At 35.0% G+C, this 17,015-nt stretch overlaps 1 protein-coding gene and 1 pseudogene across 16 annotated transcripts in view; both read right to left on the reverse strand.

Moving 5' to 3' along the window:
* The window catches only part of DLG2 (discs large MAGUK scaffold protein 2), a 2,168,441-nt gene that overhangs the window by 1,553,631 nt on the left and 597,795 nt on the right, over positions 1 to 17,015 (reverse strand). The gene's annotated exons all lie outside the window — the stretch shown is intronic.
* On the reverse strand, positions 14,187 to 15,278 carry LOC134807270 (heterogeneous nuclear ribonucleoproteins C1/C2-like; annotated as a pseudogene).

Raw genomic sequence — 17,015 nt, forward strand, 5'->3', positions numbered from 1 at the left:
TTTTCTATTGTTTGGAATAGTTTCAGAAGGAATATTACCAGCTCCTCTTTGTACCTCTGGTAGAATTCAGCTGTGAATCCATCTGGTCCTGGGCTTTTTTTGGTTGGCAGGCTATTAATTACTGCCTGAATTTCAGAACTTGTTATTGGCCTATTCAGGGATACAACTTCTTCCTGGTTAATTTTGGGAAGGTATATGTGTCCAGCAATTTGTCCATTTCTTCTACATTTTCTAGTTTATTTGTGTAGAGGTGTTTATAGTATTCTCTGATGGTAGTTTGCATTTCTGTGAGATCAGTGGTGATGTCCCCATTGTCATTTTTTATTGTGTCATTTATTTCTTCTCTCTTTTCTTCTTTATTAGTCTGGCTAGCAGTCTATCTATTACGTTGATCTTTTTCAAAAAAAACAGCTCCTGGCTTCACTGATTTTTTTGAAGGGTTTTTCTTGTCTCTATCTCCTTCAGTTCTGCTCTGATCTTAGTCATTTCTTGTCTTCTGCTAGCTTTTGAGTTTGTTTACTCTTGCTTCTGTAGTTCTTTTTAATTGTGATGTTAGGGTGTCGATTTTAGATCTTTCCTGCTTTCATCTGTGGGCATGTAGTGCTTACAAATTTCCCTCTAAATATATTTCTATTTTCATACAATAAGTATAGAATCTTAGCAAATAATCTTTAAACCCTAGAATTTTAATTAAAAAGCCCATCTCCATAATATTTTAAGTTTCTTTCTACTTTTTGAGAACTTAACTTGATTTATTTTCAATAATTAAAGAATTTATAGTTCATAAATCATTTTAGGCAATCATATGATGATTTTATTCTTATGAAACTCCGCGAATTAGAAGTCATGGTTGCAAATATAGTTTTTAGGGCCAGATTTTCCTAAGTACAAATTCCTCATGTGCTATTTATACTTGAGGGACCTTGAGCTAAGTACATAACTTCTCAAAGAACCTTACCCATATGAAGATAATATTGGTACCTATGTCAGGCAATTGTGAAGATTACCAAGATAATCTATGTGAAATGACCTAGATAAAAGAGAAAAGTATGATATTCATTAATATCTTTTCTATGTGTGACTTGATCAAAAGTTTTATGGATCAGAGTAAGAGATATGGCCGGGAGCAGTGGCTCACGCCTGTAATCCCAGCACTTTGGGAAGCTAAGGCGGGTGGATCACGAGGTCAGGAGATCGAGACCATCCTGGCTAACACGGTGAAACCCCGTCTCTACTAAAAAAAAAAACACAAAAAAAATTAGCCAGGCATGGTGGCAGGTGCCTGTACTCCCAGCTACTCGGGAAGCTGAGGCAGGAGAATGGCGTGAATCTGGGAGGCAGAGATTGCAGTGAGCCGTGATTGGCCACTGCACTCCAGCCTGGGTGACAGAGCAAGACTCTGTCTCAAAAAAAAAAAAAAAAAAGAAAAGAAAAAGAAAAAAAGAAAGAGTAAGAGAAAACTCTCTGGTTTTCTACTTGATTTTATGTAATACAATCTCCTAGTTTTCTCATCTGCAATATAAGATTGTTAGACCACCCTCTTTTGTGACTTCATTGATCTTAATCTCCTAATTCCTCAATGAAAGGACATGTGATTGAAATTATGTCTACCCTACCTTACCTGAAATCCTTAGGGTCAGTTGTGTTTCAAAATTCAGAAATATTTGGATTTTACAAAGGTTACACATTGTGTGTAGCAAGTATTACAGAACAGTCCCCAGCAGGACCTAGGACAGAACTCCATAATCAAATGTTTTAGTATTTCTACCATAAAATACATGAATAGTCACACTAAGTAGAGAACACGAAAACTATTATATAAATAGCATTACATTATTTTATGTTAGGTTTCTGCCATGAAATGAGTTTTGATATCAAGAGTATATAAAACTTTTCATTTTATGAAAGTTTTAAATTTTAGGGTTAAAGATAAGGCATTTATGCACCTGTGTAAACTACTCCATGGATTGCTTCCACCACTAGAAGCATGCTGTAATAAAAATATGATATAATAAAACTCAAAATTCTGGATTCAGAAAATCTAATTCCATCCTCGATTCTTACTGTCTAGCTTTGTGAAATCAAGTAACTATATTTCTCTGAATCGTAGTTTCGGTATTTGTAAAATCAAAGTTTGAATAAGAAATTTTACAGGGTTCCTTGTAAGATTAATAGTATATTTCTTATAGGGAGAAGTGAAGGGGGAAAAAGAATATAAATGTGTTTATTATCACTGAACTGTACATTTTAAAATGGTAAAGGCAGTAAATTTTATATGTATATTTTAACTCAATTAAAAAGTGCACAAAAATTTTAAGTAGTCCATTTATCTTAAATGAATGAAACTATGGACACTATTAGTTTAACTATATATATAACCTAACTAACTCATTCAATGCATAAATATTTATTAAGTCTTACTATATGCCAGCACTTTTCAAAGTCTTGTAGACACTGTGATGAGCAATTCTGCTCTCATTAAACTTATATTCCACTGGAATGGAGACTAACAAAAAAAACCCAGCAGATAAACAAATAAACAAGAACATTTCATACACTGATTGATGCTATAATGAAATTGAAAAAGAAAATAATTATAGAGAGTAACATGGGACAGATATTTAAAGTTCAGTGGTAGAAAATACTTCTCTGTGGAGCAGACATTTGAGTTTGAATCACAAGGATGAGGTTAGTTCTATGAAAATATAGGGGTAGAGCATTCCAGAAAGAAAAGATGACAAATACAAAAGCCCTAAGGCAGGAAATAGGCCTGTAGAACCGAAATATAGAAGTTAATAAGAGAGTTACAGGAGATGAAACTAGAGGAAAAGGTAAGGTCAAGATTGTGTTGGGTTTTGCAAGCCATAGTAAGAAAGGAGTGATTGAAACCAACCTTTTGCCTTAAGAATGCTTGTATAAGACCTATTAATCTCCAGAGACCTATTATAACCAGCCCAAAGGAATAAAGCCTCTATTTGTCTCAAGGAAATGTTAAAATGAAAATAAAATTCAGTGATACCAAATAAAAGTTCCAGTGAAATATCAAATCAAGAGCTATAAGAAATAAAATAAATGGAATCATTTGATTGAGCTGCTAAAACAAATTGCTTCCAATGGTTTCTAGAACCTTTGTACAGAAACAAGCCATAAATAAGTTTATCAGCAACAGTTTTAGAATAATTATCTGACAGTACATCTTTAGGTATTGTAGGCCAAGTGCAAAATCAGACAAATAAGAGAAAAAGCCAGACGCTATATAAACTGGAAAGATATGAATTGTAAATATCAAAAGATACTCCTCAAATTCATTTAATCTAGAAACTTTTTTTCTGCTCTTAACAACACAGAACTATTCATTATTGAAACATTTTATTGTATATTACTAATACTTATTGGATGTATATCAATTCCAGTTATACAAATGCCAAGAAGCTTATTTTAAATGCAAAACCCATTTTTAAATGGTCAGAACTCCAAAGATGGTGGCTATTGCTATCGATTTCTATAAATGCAGCAATTAGAGTTTACACAGTTTAAAAGAGAAACTGACATATTAATACCTATTGCTTACCAGATTCTGTCTTCCTTAGGGCCACATAACAAGTCCCTAAACCAGCATATGTAAATGCATCTATGCTTTGCCATGGTTCCTGAAGACATCCTTTGTACAAAGGTAGGTTGCCCAAGAATCCCAGCAATTTTTAAAATAAATTCAACTCAAAGTAATCACACTCTGAACCTAGCCATTGTTTTCAGGTGTGTAGGCAATAAGTACAAGCTGGGGTACCTATAGTCAAAAAAATTCAACCTTTGGGGGAACGGAGCCAAAACATATAGTACAAAGATCAATGCAATATGAAATATATCTGAATACTTAGGAATGTGATTATCAGTAAAGTGAAATTTATACTCTGCTTTCTATACTATAATAGCAACTAGTAAAATCATCGTATGCCTTTGCTTGACACAAGATAATGTCTTTCCCTCTTTAAAGGAAACCGTAAAAACATTCTTTCCAGTCTGCATCCAATAAGATAAAGACACTCTGATGACACATTTTAAGTTCTAGTAATAAAAGGATGTGTCAGCATCCTTACCACCTAAAGACCATAAATAGCACAGTTTGTTCAGTCTCCTGAAAGATGTTCTCAGAGTTCAGACCCAGTTCTATTAAGCACTAGTCCCAACCCAATTTATATATGATTAGAAGACACACATGTCCTTGGATTGTCCTCTCTATAAAACATTCTAGTGGGCTGGTAAAGATAGCTCTAAACTGTATCTTTTCTTCTAGTATTATTTCTCTTTCTCTTCCACCTGCATTGTCCAAAGGGACAGTGATTTAGGTTACATGTATGATGAATTCTCTGAAGATCTAACATTGACTCAAGTGGATGCCCCAGAATTCATCCTAGAACTTGACCTAGAGATCTGTTTTGCTTGGTATTTCACTTATGGGCTTCCTTAAAGTCCAAACTCTTACAAAATAATTTAAAGTCGCATTGAAAGAAAAAAAAGATGCTAATTGCTTTTGGTTTCCACTGCAAAACAAAAACCATCCACTCACCTTTTATTGACAAGTGACATATTGAGAATAAGAGACATTTTCTCAAGCAGTTTGCCTTATAAAGAAATTTTAGAATTAGAAAACTTAGTTTTAGAATTATAAAAAGATTTTACTTACCCTCAGCAGGGGCACTGCTGGCATTTCAGACAAGAAAGAGATTCATTATATAAATCTGTCCCACCCATTTGAAGACTGTTTATTTTTCCTGGAACTTTTTCACTAATTGCCAATATGCCTCAGTCATGTGACAAACAAAAAATTCCCACCAACACTTACAAACAAGCCTTGAGCATTGTAACACCCTTGAGTTGAGAACCACAAAAACTACTTCATTCTGCAATGAATAGACTTGGAAACAAAATGCTTTGCTAGAGGATAGAAAGACAGTAAATGCCAGAATTGTGACTATTTAGTGCTTTTTCCATAATAACACACCTGCCTCTGAGAAAAACATACAGTAAAAATGAGACCCATTTTCCTCATTTTCTCCATGGAAAGCTAGTTGATAACATCATCAAATATTTGGAGTGGGATGATGTAATCTATCTAAGTCATTGGCACTACACAGAAATATAATGCAAATAAGAAACAATCTTCCAAAACTGACAAAAATATTTGACTGCTTCTAGAAACCTATTTAACACTTAGTCAAGAGTGCATTGAAAAGAGCAAAAGAGTAAGTAAATATAGATAAGAATACTTTCTTTGACTTCGACTGACTGTATGACCTTAAATTACACTATTTATATACTCTCTCCAGGCCTCAGTTTCTCCATATGTTAAATAACGCAGTTGAGTTAAATTATTCTTAATGATTTCCTCTATAAGAAAATTTTCACTTCATGGTTTTCAAACAGATTTCACTTAATGCAGTTCAAGTTTATTTTATATTATGCAAAGATAGGTAAGAGAATTCCAGTCTCTTATAAGACTCCTCCATCTATACAGTTTTATCCTACTACGGATAGGGAGTGGAGTTTTCTGGGTAATCAAATAAGCTGGCAAACAAAAGAATATATCATGTATTACCAATAGTATAATTTATTCCTTCAGCAAACATTTACTATTGAGTATGCTTTTTACTATTCTAGGTTCTAGAGGCACATATGAATTACTCCTTTTCCCTGATTTCAAGGAAACCATAGACTGGTCAACAAGTTAGGTATATAAACAGATCATTAAAATACAATGTGGGCCAGGTGCAGTGGCTCATGCCTGTAATCCCAGCACTTTGAGAGGGCGAGGCAGGCGGATCACCTGAGGTTGGGAGTTCGAGACCAGCCTGACCAACATGGAGAAACTCCATTTCTACTAAAAATATAAAATTAGCTGGGTGTGGTGGTGCATGCCTGTAGTCCCAGCTACTTGGGAGGCTGAGGCAGGAGAATCGCTTGAACCTGGGAGGTAGAGGTTGCAGTGAGCTGAGATCGTGTCATTGCACTACAGCCTAGGCAACAAGAGCAAAACTCTGTCTCAAGGAAAAAAAAATACAATGTGATAGGCATTATAATTACAAATATAATTATTAGGCTAAGCAATGAATTGTACTTACCATTACAGTGGTAATACAAATAATGAAAAAAATTATTTGCTGATTAAACAAATAGATAAATCATTGCTTTTGGGGTTATTGTTATGGATATAAAATATTAAAATACCATAGAAAGAAGGATATTCTGATTAATATAGGACTCCATTTACTAAAATATCAAATGAGTATTTTTTCCCGACCATTTTTGCTAAAGTGATTTTAAGAAAATGAATGGATTTTGGAGTATTAAAAACTTGATTTGAATTCCAGCACTGACACTTAGATGTTAGGTGGCTTTTAGACAAATTTTATCACCCCTTAGAGCCTGTGTCATCATTTGTAAAATTAAGAGAGCTGTTGTAAGCAATAAATAAGGTAATGCATATAAAGTGGCAAGTTCATAGAAGGTCTTTTATCAATATTAAATATCTTCTCATTTTCATTGTGGAAAAATTTAATGTCATGTACCTGCCTTCCTAGATAGTATTTTATATCAAATTGAATTTTCCAGAAATGGTTGCAATACTTTTTGTTCCACATGCTCTTGCTAACGTTTGTCATCCCTATTGAGATGCAGAGTCTATGAATCCTTCCCTTGAACCTTTTATAGCACTTGTAGTATAGTAGCCTTTGTGACTGCTTGCCTCAATTAATAGAGTATGGCAGAAGTTATGTTATATTTCTTTCAAGATAGTCTCAAAAGGAGATGTAGCTTCTGTCTGACTCCCTCTTTCTTGAACCATGTATCTTTGGATCCTCAGATAACATTAAGACTTCTGGTTGCTCTGAAATAGCCATGGTGGAAGAACTGCATGGAGAAACCACACAAAGATAGAGCAAAGATGCCCCAGCTAGAAAGATAAATAATGATTTTGTGATTCTTGGCTAAAAAATACATTCAAAACCCTAAGTGTCCTCATTGTTACTAATGTCCTAAATCAGAGCATATGATAAAAACAGGAGAAAACAAATTATCAGCTCCTGTTCTCTGATGATTTGAAAAGTATGAGTGCAATTGTTCTAAATAATAAATAGGCACGAGTAAATATCTAGCTCATGAAATCAAAATCTTCAAATATAGAAGGAAAGAAATGCCCATAAGAGAAGATAAAATTTTTGAAAATAAGTTAAGTTACTAAGTATATTCTTTATAGCTATTTTGTCAAGTTGCATGTAAAATTCTTTTAGAAATCTAGTGAAAAAAATCTATCCTAATGTGAAATATTGGCAGATGACATTCATGTGAGCAGCAGTTAGGGTTTATAGCAAAATGGTTATTTTTTTAAGGTGCATGCTATTATGCTATCAAAAGCTTAAAATATTAGAATGAGTGATTTTTCTTTAAAAGACTTTTTTTGGTAAGAATACATAGTAAGTTTCTTTATTTGTATGTAATGTTAGCACTTCATTACTAAATTAATTTGTATATCAAAATCTGGATTCTCCTCAAAAGAGAGGACTCCAATATCAAGAAATCTAGATTCTTACAGTAAAACAAACAAGGATATCAACAACAAAAATAGATTGGTACTGTAAATTATAAGCTTAAGAGTTAGGCTTGGTTTAAACTATGGCTTCACTCAAATCCAGCTGCATAGCCTTGGGCAAACTGCTTAACTTTTCTGAGCCTTAATTTCTACTTGTGTAAAAGCAGTGAAATAATACATTTACCCAGTGGGTTGCTGTAAAGAATAAGTGCAACAAGATATGCAAAGTTCTTATCACAGGACATAGTACATATTTGGTGCTCAATATGTTTTAGTTCCTTGTAATTCTTCCTTATATATGCAGTTTTTAATTTAGAAAAGAGTAGGTATTACTTAAGGATGACTTGCTTTCATCAGAAACTATACCAGTGCACTAAACAGATGGAAAGAAAAAGCATCTTTATAGCTTCACCCCTTAATATCTCACTTCAATCCCTCTCCTCAGCTCTTTACTATAGAGGGAGGGTTACATGCATCCCATTCTCCTCCATATTTCTGGCTCTGCCCATGGTAAGGGAGCTATTTCTACCCAGCAAGTAATAGTACAGTATTGATTTACTTCTTTTCTTTGGTTTTAACCCTCCAGAAGAAGAGAACTGGTAAGTAAAATGATTCATACTTCAAAGCCCCACCCTGACCTAACACACACCAGCTCCACATACCTCCTTTGGTACACCCCAAACCTGTATTGGTTCTACAAATGGTCCTCTCTACCTTTCCAGGGTACCTGTCTTGGGCACCTTATGCCTCTGGAGAAAATCAAATTACTTTAGGAATTGGTAATTGCACCAGATTTATGATCTCCAAGCTCTGTGAGGGCCTTACTACTGCTGAGTTATCCCGAGTCTCCTATCGCCACTCTTCTGTGTCTCTTAGCAGATTATGCCTCTTGAAGTTATCAGACAGCTTTCAACTTCCATACCACCTATAGAACTATTTATACCTGTACTTGTATTTTAATCCTCCCCTCTTGACTCAGAATAATGGTGTCTCTTGTGTTCATTGAAGGCAGCTAAGTCACCAAGAGCACTGAAATGAATGATTGCCAATTTACAGAAGTAGTAGATGCCAAAATTGGGTGCAATTGACATGGCTTTTCAAACTGAGTATCTCCCTTTGTAACATGTTTTATTTGGTCTTTGGAAAATTCTTAATCATATGCTGCACATACATTCATTTGCTATTTTTTAGGTTAAGTTTATACTTCTAAACACACTGTCTATTTGTAGTCTAAAATTTAACACATTAGTTATGTTCTAGTCCAACATTTTATTCTTTAATTATAAGAGACCACCTAATGAAAATACATTTCTTTCAGTAGGAGATTAGCCAGTGTTATTTAAAAAAAAAAAAAAAAACTTGGCAAAACAGAAAACAAGCCAACTAGCTTTCCTAGCTGTGACAAGTTTCTGTTTTTAAAAAAGTAATCTTAAATAAACTACCAGTCCTTCATAACTGAGTGCATTAATTACTTCACCTTAAAATATGTATAAGATGATGCCTTAAATTCACAGGGCAAAAAGAGCAAAAGCTTGAAAAAGATGAAAAGAACACAATTTACAGGTATTGGCAAACACTTAAAACTCCAGCCTCTATGAACTTTCCCAAATAAATCTATAAAGCTCATAATACCGTGCCTGTTACTTAGAAAGTATATACTCAGTAAACCGTAGCTATTTATCTTCTGTGTCAAGAATTGTTTCCACAATTCGAATCAAGTGTTATATGGAACTTTGTGCCATGATTTCATCTCTTAATAATCTTAAATTCAAACTCTTATAATGCTTTATGGTAACTTATCTCATAGAAATTACAGAATGGAAATCAATGTTATCTCTGATTCTATGAAATGAACTAGATTTACGAATTGGGAGCAGCACAAAAACAACATAATGTCTACTACAAAGAAGTCAATATTTGAAAACTAGTTTTATTACAAATGAAGTAATTTTCAAAAGTTTAAAAAGGTTAAAATAGAAATTTAAAAAAACTATAGGTAAAAACGTCATTGTCAAATCCCCATGTTGCTCCTACTGAAATTAAGTAAGGGTAATTTCATATAATAATATTGTCATTGATGTTTTAATAATCAAAACTCTAACAGTTGAGAAAATAAATTGTGTATGTTTCTCTTTTGCACCTATGTTATTATCAGCCTCAGGTAGTAAGCTTTACTCAGGATAGCAATCTATCAAAAATGCATGCTGAATATTTACTAAATTACTATACTTTTTGACCTCAATCTCCTATCTTAATAGTTCTTCACTCCTTTTTCAACTCCTATCCTTTAACCTCACAGTGATATCCATCACTTTAATCTTTTCATTTTCATTTTTTCCTCAGTTTACTGATCGTTTATCATCTTGTTCTTTAGCCAGCTTGAAACCAATGACTGTTCATTTGAACTATTTTCTCACCAATACCTTTGATTTCTTTTGGTGTGATTCTTCAGGTGCAACTCTTCAGCAAAATCCAAATCCCAGATAAATACTGCATCTGGTCTCTCTCAACTCACACCTAGGAAATGAAGCTCTGTGGGAAAGGAACTCACACACACACTAAGAGCAATTTCTATGTAGTCAGTTTCCACACTCAGCTACGCACTGTCCTTTAATCAACTTCCCCTCTCATTTCCCTCAAAAAACTTCTCAATCATCCCCATCTGCCTCCAAGTCCTTAGTTGCCTTTAGCTCCTCATTTTGACAGGTTAGATAGCCCTCAGTCTCCTAATAAAATTGAGGTTATTAGGTGTGTTCTCCCTGCACAGGCACACCACAGCCAGACCCAGAAAGCTAACCCACAGCCACAGCCATCCTCACCCTAGGCCTTTTCCTACTCTCTTCTGTTCTGCTCTCCCATCTATAGCAGAGGCTGGCAAACCTGTCGGTCAAATCTGGCTTGCTACATGTTGTTATAAATAAATTCTTATCGAAAACAGCCATGTCCATTTGTTTATATACTTTCTGCAGCTGCTTCAATGCTACAAGGGCAGAGTTGGGTAGTTGCTACAGATATCTTATGGTCCTCAAAACCTAAAATATTTACTATCTAGCCCTTTACTGGAAAAGTGTCCTGATCTCTGATTTATATCATTGACATCTTCCTCTTTCCTAAATCTTTTCCTTCAGCCTGTAAATATGGTCAACTATGTTTTAGTCTAAAAATGTTAGTTTAGGGTGTTTTGGTTTTTTGTTTTGTTTTGCTCAAACTCTCTCCAGTTGTATACCAATTTCTGTCTTGCCCTCCTCATAAAACTTGTCCAGGGAGTATGTCATATTCTCTTTCTCCACTTTTTTTTTCATTCCTTTCTTCCTGTAACCTGATTTTTGCCCCTACTACTTTGTTGAAATTTGCTCCTATTAAAATTAATGATGACCTTCTCTCTGTCAAAGTTAAATTTTAAATGCCTAATCCTAAACTAATTGACTCATCTTTAGGCACACTCCCCTTAAAACTCTGTAATCCAATATTCTTAGCTAAGAGCACATAGCAGGATCATTTCTAGAGGCTTCCGCCTTTATGCTATCACTAAACGGAATTACTCTTAATTATTACAAGTTGTTGCTTCAGAGATAAGGGATTAATTTTACTATTCCAGTCTGAGAAAAGTAATCAAGTCACCACAATATTGTGGTAAATGGGAGAAGAAAAGCTACTGGAGATATCAGTCAATACACAACCTCCACCCTCACCATATAGGATGCAAACAAACACTTGCCCTTGAAGAACACATTTGCCCCAATTACCCTTCCTTCTCTCTCTTCTAGGGTCATCACCATTATCTGTTCACTAGCGAAAACTGACCAAAAGATGTCCAAGATACGTTGGAGTGCAAGGCTTTCTCAGTTATCTCTGAAAGTGAAGAATAATAACCACATAAGGAACACAGGGCCTTCATTTCTCTTGGAAAATTGATATCCCTATGGACTAATGATATAAGTGTGTCTGGAAAATAGGTGAGATACCCTTTTAGAGATGCAGATGATTAATCACAATTTTAACTTCTTATAATGATGCTTGGCACAGGATAAGCAAATAGAAATTAAATGTAGAAACCAACAACACATGTTCACTTATTTAATATGGAACTCCCATATTCTTGAATATAAACCACCACATTAATGAGCAAAAGTATAACAAAATTGAAAGAACATAATCAGCTTTCTTTTAGGGTAGGAAGACAGCTATTTAGGATTCTTCCTCACTTATCAATTAAAAGAACCATGAAACTAACAAGGAGACACAAATATGCAAAATCACTGATAATCGCAGTCAACACTTTATAAGTACCTGGAAGGGGGAAAAAACCTTTTTAGTTCTATTGTGGTAGGGATAAATTAACTGTCTCTGTCTGACATATGTTTTGAATTTTAAAACTAAATAAAATCAGTTAGAAAGCTAATGGAAAGACACATATGTCAACTTCTACTCTGTATCCCTATCAAAGATTCGTGGGATCTTTGCCTCTAAGTAAAGCAGCATAGCAGCCACGGATCTCACATGGGAAAGTTCTTTCAGATTAGAACAGAGATATCCCTTTCTCATACCTCTACCTCACACTCTCTCATCCCACAAAATCTTAACTTTGGGAGGGACTTTAACATGAATATTCATGCTCTGATGGCCCAAGTAAGTACGATTAATATGTAAAGACTGTAATCATACAATTAATAAGGTAGATGTAATAAACATGAATGAAAAATTTTATTCCATAGGAAACATGCCTTTTTTTTTTTTTTTTTTTTTTTTGTCCAAATTCCTGGCTTAATAAGGACTTGTTTATTTTGAGGAAAAAAGGTCCGAAACATCAGGCTGTTCAAAAAATAACCCACAGTATCAACTTTAGAAAACAAATCTTAAGACTATAACACTTTTTCTAGAGGATGCATTTGACATGCCAACTCTCATTCACAAAAATACATTGTTACATTTGTGTTGAACTGCCCCACACAGCATACTAATGTAGGGGTGTAACACACATACTTGTAACTCAAAGCTGCTTTGAGGAGCCACTCAACTAAATGAGATTGCCTTTGCAGTTAGGGAAGCAACTGCTGAACTTACGTATGAATGAAAAGAACTGTACTCCCTGCATAACAAGAGATTACTTTGGAGACAGTTGATGAAAACCATACATCCTTTTTATTGTTAAGTCATAAAGAGGTATCAAAATTAAAAGCAAAAATTACAGGGTAAGACTTAACAAAACTACTAGGAGTGTCAAAGGCAGTGAAAATGGGACTAGGCGCAGACCAATATGAATTAATGAACATGGGAAGGACAAGGATAGGGGAACACTGAGCATGTGCTGAAGATACTAGGGGAGAGGATCTGGTGAAAAATTTCAACTTAGACAAGTGCCTAGGTAAAGAAATAATGGGATAAGATTTCTTTGTTATTATTTTATTATTTATTTATTTTTCATTATACTTTAAGTTCTGGGGTACTTGTGCACAATGTGCAGGTTTGTTACATATGTATATATGTGCCATTTTGGTGTGCTGCACCCACTAACTCGTCATTTACATTAGGTATTTCTCCTAATGCTATACCTCCCCTCTCCACCCACCCCACAACAGGCCCCAGTGTGTGATATTCCCTACCCTGTGTCCAAGTGTTGTCATTGTTCAATTCCCACCTATGAGTGAGAACATGCAGTGTTTGGTTTTCTGTCTTTGTGACAGTTTGCAGAGAATGATGGTTTCCAGCTTCATCCATGTCCCTACAAAGGACATGAACTCATCTTTTTTATGGCTGCATAGTATTCCATGGTGTATATGTGCCACATTGTCTTAATCCAGTCTATCATTGACGGACATTTGGGTTGGTTCCAGGTCTTTGCTATCGTGAATAGTGCCGCAATAAACATACATGTGCATGTGTCTTTATAGCAGCATGATTTACAATCCTTTGGCTATATACCCAGTAATGGGATGGCTGGGTCAAATGGTATTTCTACTTCTAGATCCTTGAGGAATCGCCACGCTGTCTTCCACAATGGTTGAACTAGTTTACAGCCCCACCAACAGTGTAAAAGTGTTCCTATTTGTCCACATCCTCTCCAGCACCTGTTGTTTCCTGACTTTTTAATGATTGCCATTCTAACTGGTGTGAGATGGTATCTCATTGTGGTTTTGATTTGCATTTCTCTGATGGCCAGTGATGATGAGCATTTTTTCATGTGTTGTTGGCTGCATAAATGTCTTCTTTTGAGAAGTGTCTGTTCATGTCCTTTGCCCACTTTTTGATGGGGTTGATTTTTTCTTGTAAATTTGTTTAAGTTCTTTGTAGATTCTCGATATTAGCCCTTTGTCAGATGGGTAGATTGCAAAAATTTTCTCCCATTCTGTAGGTTGCCTGTTCACTCTAATGGTGGTTTCTTTTGCTCTACAGCTCTTTAGTTTAGTTAGATCCCATTTGTCTATTTTGGCTTTTGTTCCCATTGCTTTTGGTGTTTTAGTCATGAAGTCCTTGCCCATGCCTATGTCCTGAATGGTATTGCCTAGATTTTCTTCTAGGATTTTTATGGTTTTAGGTCTAACATTTAAGTCTTTAATCCATGTTGAATTTTTATACTGATCTTTGACAAACCTGACAAAAACAAGAAATGGGGAAAGGATTCCCTATTTAATAAATGGTGCTGGGAAAACTGGCTAGCCATATGTGGAAAGCTGAAACTGGATAATGGGATAAGATTTCTAAAGCCTGCTATGTGCTTCAAAGTCATCCTCTCCTTCCTCAGCCTCTTTTTCATCATCCTTGATCAGCTCCAGCTGGCCATCCCCCAATCTTCATTGTCATCATCCAGTAGGTCCCCCTCCTCAGCAGAGTCATCTGCATCCCCCTCCTCAGCAGGGTCATCTGCACCCCCCTCAGACTCCAACTTCACATTAGTCTCATCTTTCTTCACGGAGCTGCTGCTCTGCTCCTCTTCTGACTTATTATTCATATCTACTGCTTGTTTGTTCTGTTCCTTTTCAATTTCTTCCAGGTTTCCCAGGAGAGAATCCACTTTTTGTTTTATCTTGGTCAACTCCTTCTTAATTGCCTGAAGAGTCATCTGCTTTCAACTTTCCAGACTTAGAAGATCCCCGCTGTCCATTCTTAGAATTGAAGCCACCTTTTTCCCTTCGTGAGGTGTTTCCTGATACACACTGACGTTTCGAGGGCACTACAGCCCGAGCAATAGGAGGAGGAGGAGGAGGTACCCATGCTGGGTAACTGTACATCCTATCATAATAATCCCACTGAAAGTCATAGTCTAAGTCGAAAGAAAAGCCATACATCTCTGCTGCAGATCGTTTCACACCTGCTTTTCCTCGGTTCACTTTTGGCACTGGAGCCAGGTTAATATCTAAAACCTGGTCAGCAATCATTCTGCCATCCTCTCCTGCTACAGCAGCCCGGGCATTTCTCTCATTAACATACTGAAAGAAGGCAAAGCCGTTATGAACAGAGGAGTCCACAATTTTGCCATACTTCGAAAAGATTGCCTCCACATCAGATTTCTTGACCACAAGAGTGTTGAGATTCCCAGTGAACACACGGGAGTTCATGGAGCGAGGATCTGTCTTGTTGGTAACGTTGCTAGCCATTGTGTTTGATGATAAGGTTTCTCAGACAGCTGAAAATGTGGCTGAAGATCAAAAAAAATCTCACAGGAGTGAGGAGGGAGAAGAGATTCGATTCTGAGTCTCCTACTCCTGGGTTCTACGTGGAGAACCTGACTGCTGCTCGAGGTGGGTAATGCAGCCACAACTGCTCAGTCTTTTTCTCTTCACAAAAAGAAAATATGCCTTCTTTTCACACGTCATGGAACTATACAAAATTTTATCATTTATTATATCACAAAAAATTAGTATATATTAAAATGCAAAACTCATAAAGGCAAAATTCTCTGAACACAGTAATTTAAAGTTAGAAACTAAAACTAGCTTAAAACTAATGTTTTGGAATAAAACTAAATATATCCTAGCCTTTCAAAAAATTGCATAAAAAGGAAATAAAATTAAACACTTAGTCATAAAATAGGAATGTAATATATTATATTTATGGGACACTTTCAAACATATTTAGAGACTAATAGACTTAAGGCACTATGGTTATTTCTAAAAGAATAAAAATAAGGTGAGTCTATATATCAAGATATTAGAAAAAATGCAATCAGAATAAAAATAAAACAGAAAGAATGAAACACTAAAAAGAAAATTAGAAAATTACTTAGAGCACAAAAAACTGGTAAGAAATAGAACTCTTGGTTCTTAAAATAGAAAATGAAATCGATAAACTTCTCACAGATCTAGTGAAGACAAAAATAATATATACTTTGCGACTAAGGAAAATAATATAACCACAAATACAAAGAAAGTATTTTAAAATGGTAAGGGAATTATATATATGTTACTCTGGATTACCTATAAACATAAACTAGGAACTATAAAACATAAGGAGAATACTATGTCACAAAAGCCAAGAACACGGTTTGGATGCAAGCTATACTGTGTACTAGTTATAGATAAGTTACTCAACTGCTTTGAGCCACGTTTTCTTTGTCTGTAAAATAAGAATTTAAAATATCTTTAATAATAGTGTTTTCAGAAGTATTGCTTATGTCATTGTCATCTTTGTTGTAATTCTCTTTTCTTCCTCCTCATTATTAATATTCACTACCTTTGAGGAAAACTTGATATGTACCCGAACAAGTTGAAACTTAAAAGTTATTTTTCCAATCAATACTTGAATCCATCCATAAGAACCAGGTGCAATGCATACCATTTACCTTATTACTTATTTTTTCCCCAAATGCAAGTATTAGCAACATTCACTGCATCTGAGAATATAAAACCTTAATGACATATCCTCCAAGGGAAAAAAATCTTACCCAACTTAGAAGACCTGCAAGGATTGACTGCATTTAATAATGAATGTAGTGCTCTTAGAGTTATATAACTGTCATTAAACAAATACATAGGCATCAAATTTAAAGAAAACCAAGAAGCAGAGCTAAACAACATCGATACTAAAAAAAATGAAAAGTTAGGAGTTTTTTTCTCTCACTTATCAGTAAACCTGAAGGCTTAATATAAGCCTATAAGATTCTAAAAACAAGAAGGATGCTTTATTTGTATTAGTCCCTAAAAATCTTAGAATGAGGTAAAAATAAAAAATAAAAAACAGTAACACTGGAGCTCTCAGATTTATGTATGTCCTTAGGCTTTTTCTTACAGTTTCAATGTGGACTATTATTGTCAGAGTAAAGTGAAATGGGAAAGTAAAATGTAAAATTCGATTTGCAACCCCTAACATTTTCTTATTTTAGACCTAAATAATAGTTATTACCAACTTAAAATTTGTGTAACAGAATCTATCCAGGGAAAGAAAAACAAGTCATTTTGGTGCACAATTGCAAAATGCCAAAAAATTAATAACT

This window comes from Pan troglodytes, chromosome 9 (assembly GCF_028858775.2).
Source record: "Pan troglodytes isolate AG18354 chromosome 9, NHGRI_mPanTro3-v2.0_pri, whole genome shotgun sequence".
NCBI lineage: Eukaryota > Metazoa > Chordata > Mammalia > Primates > Hominidae > Pan > Pan troglodytes.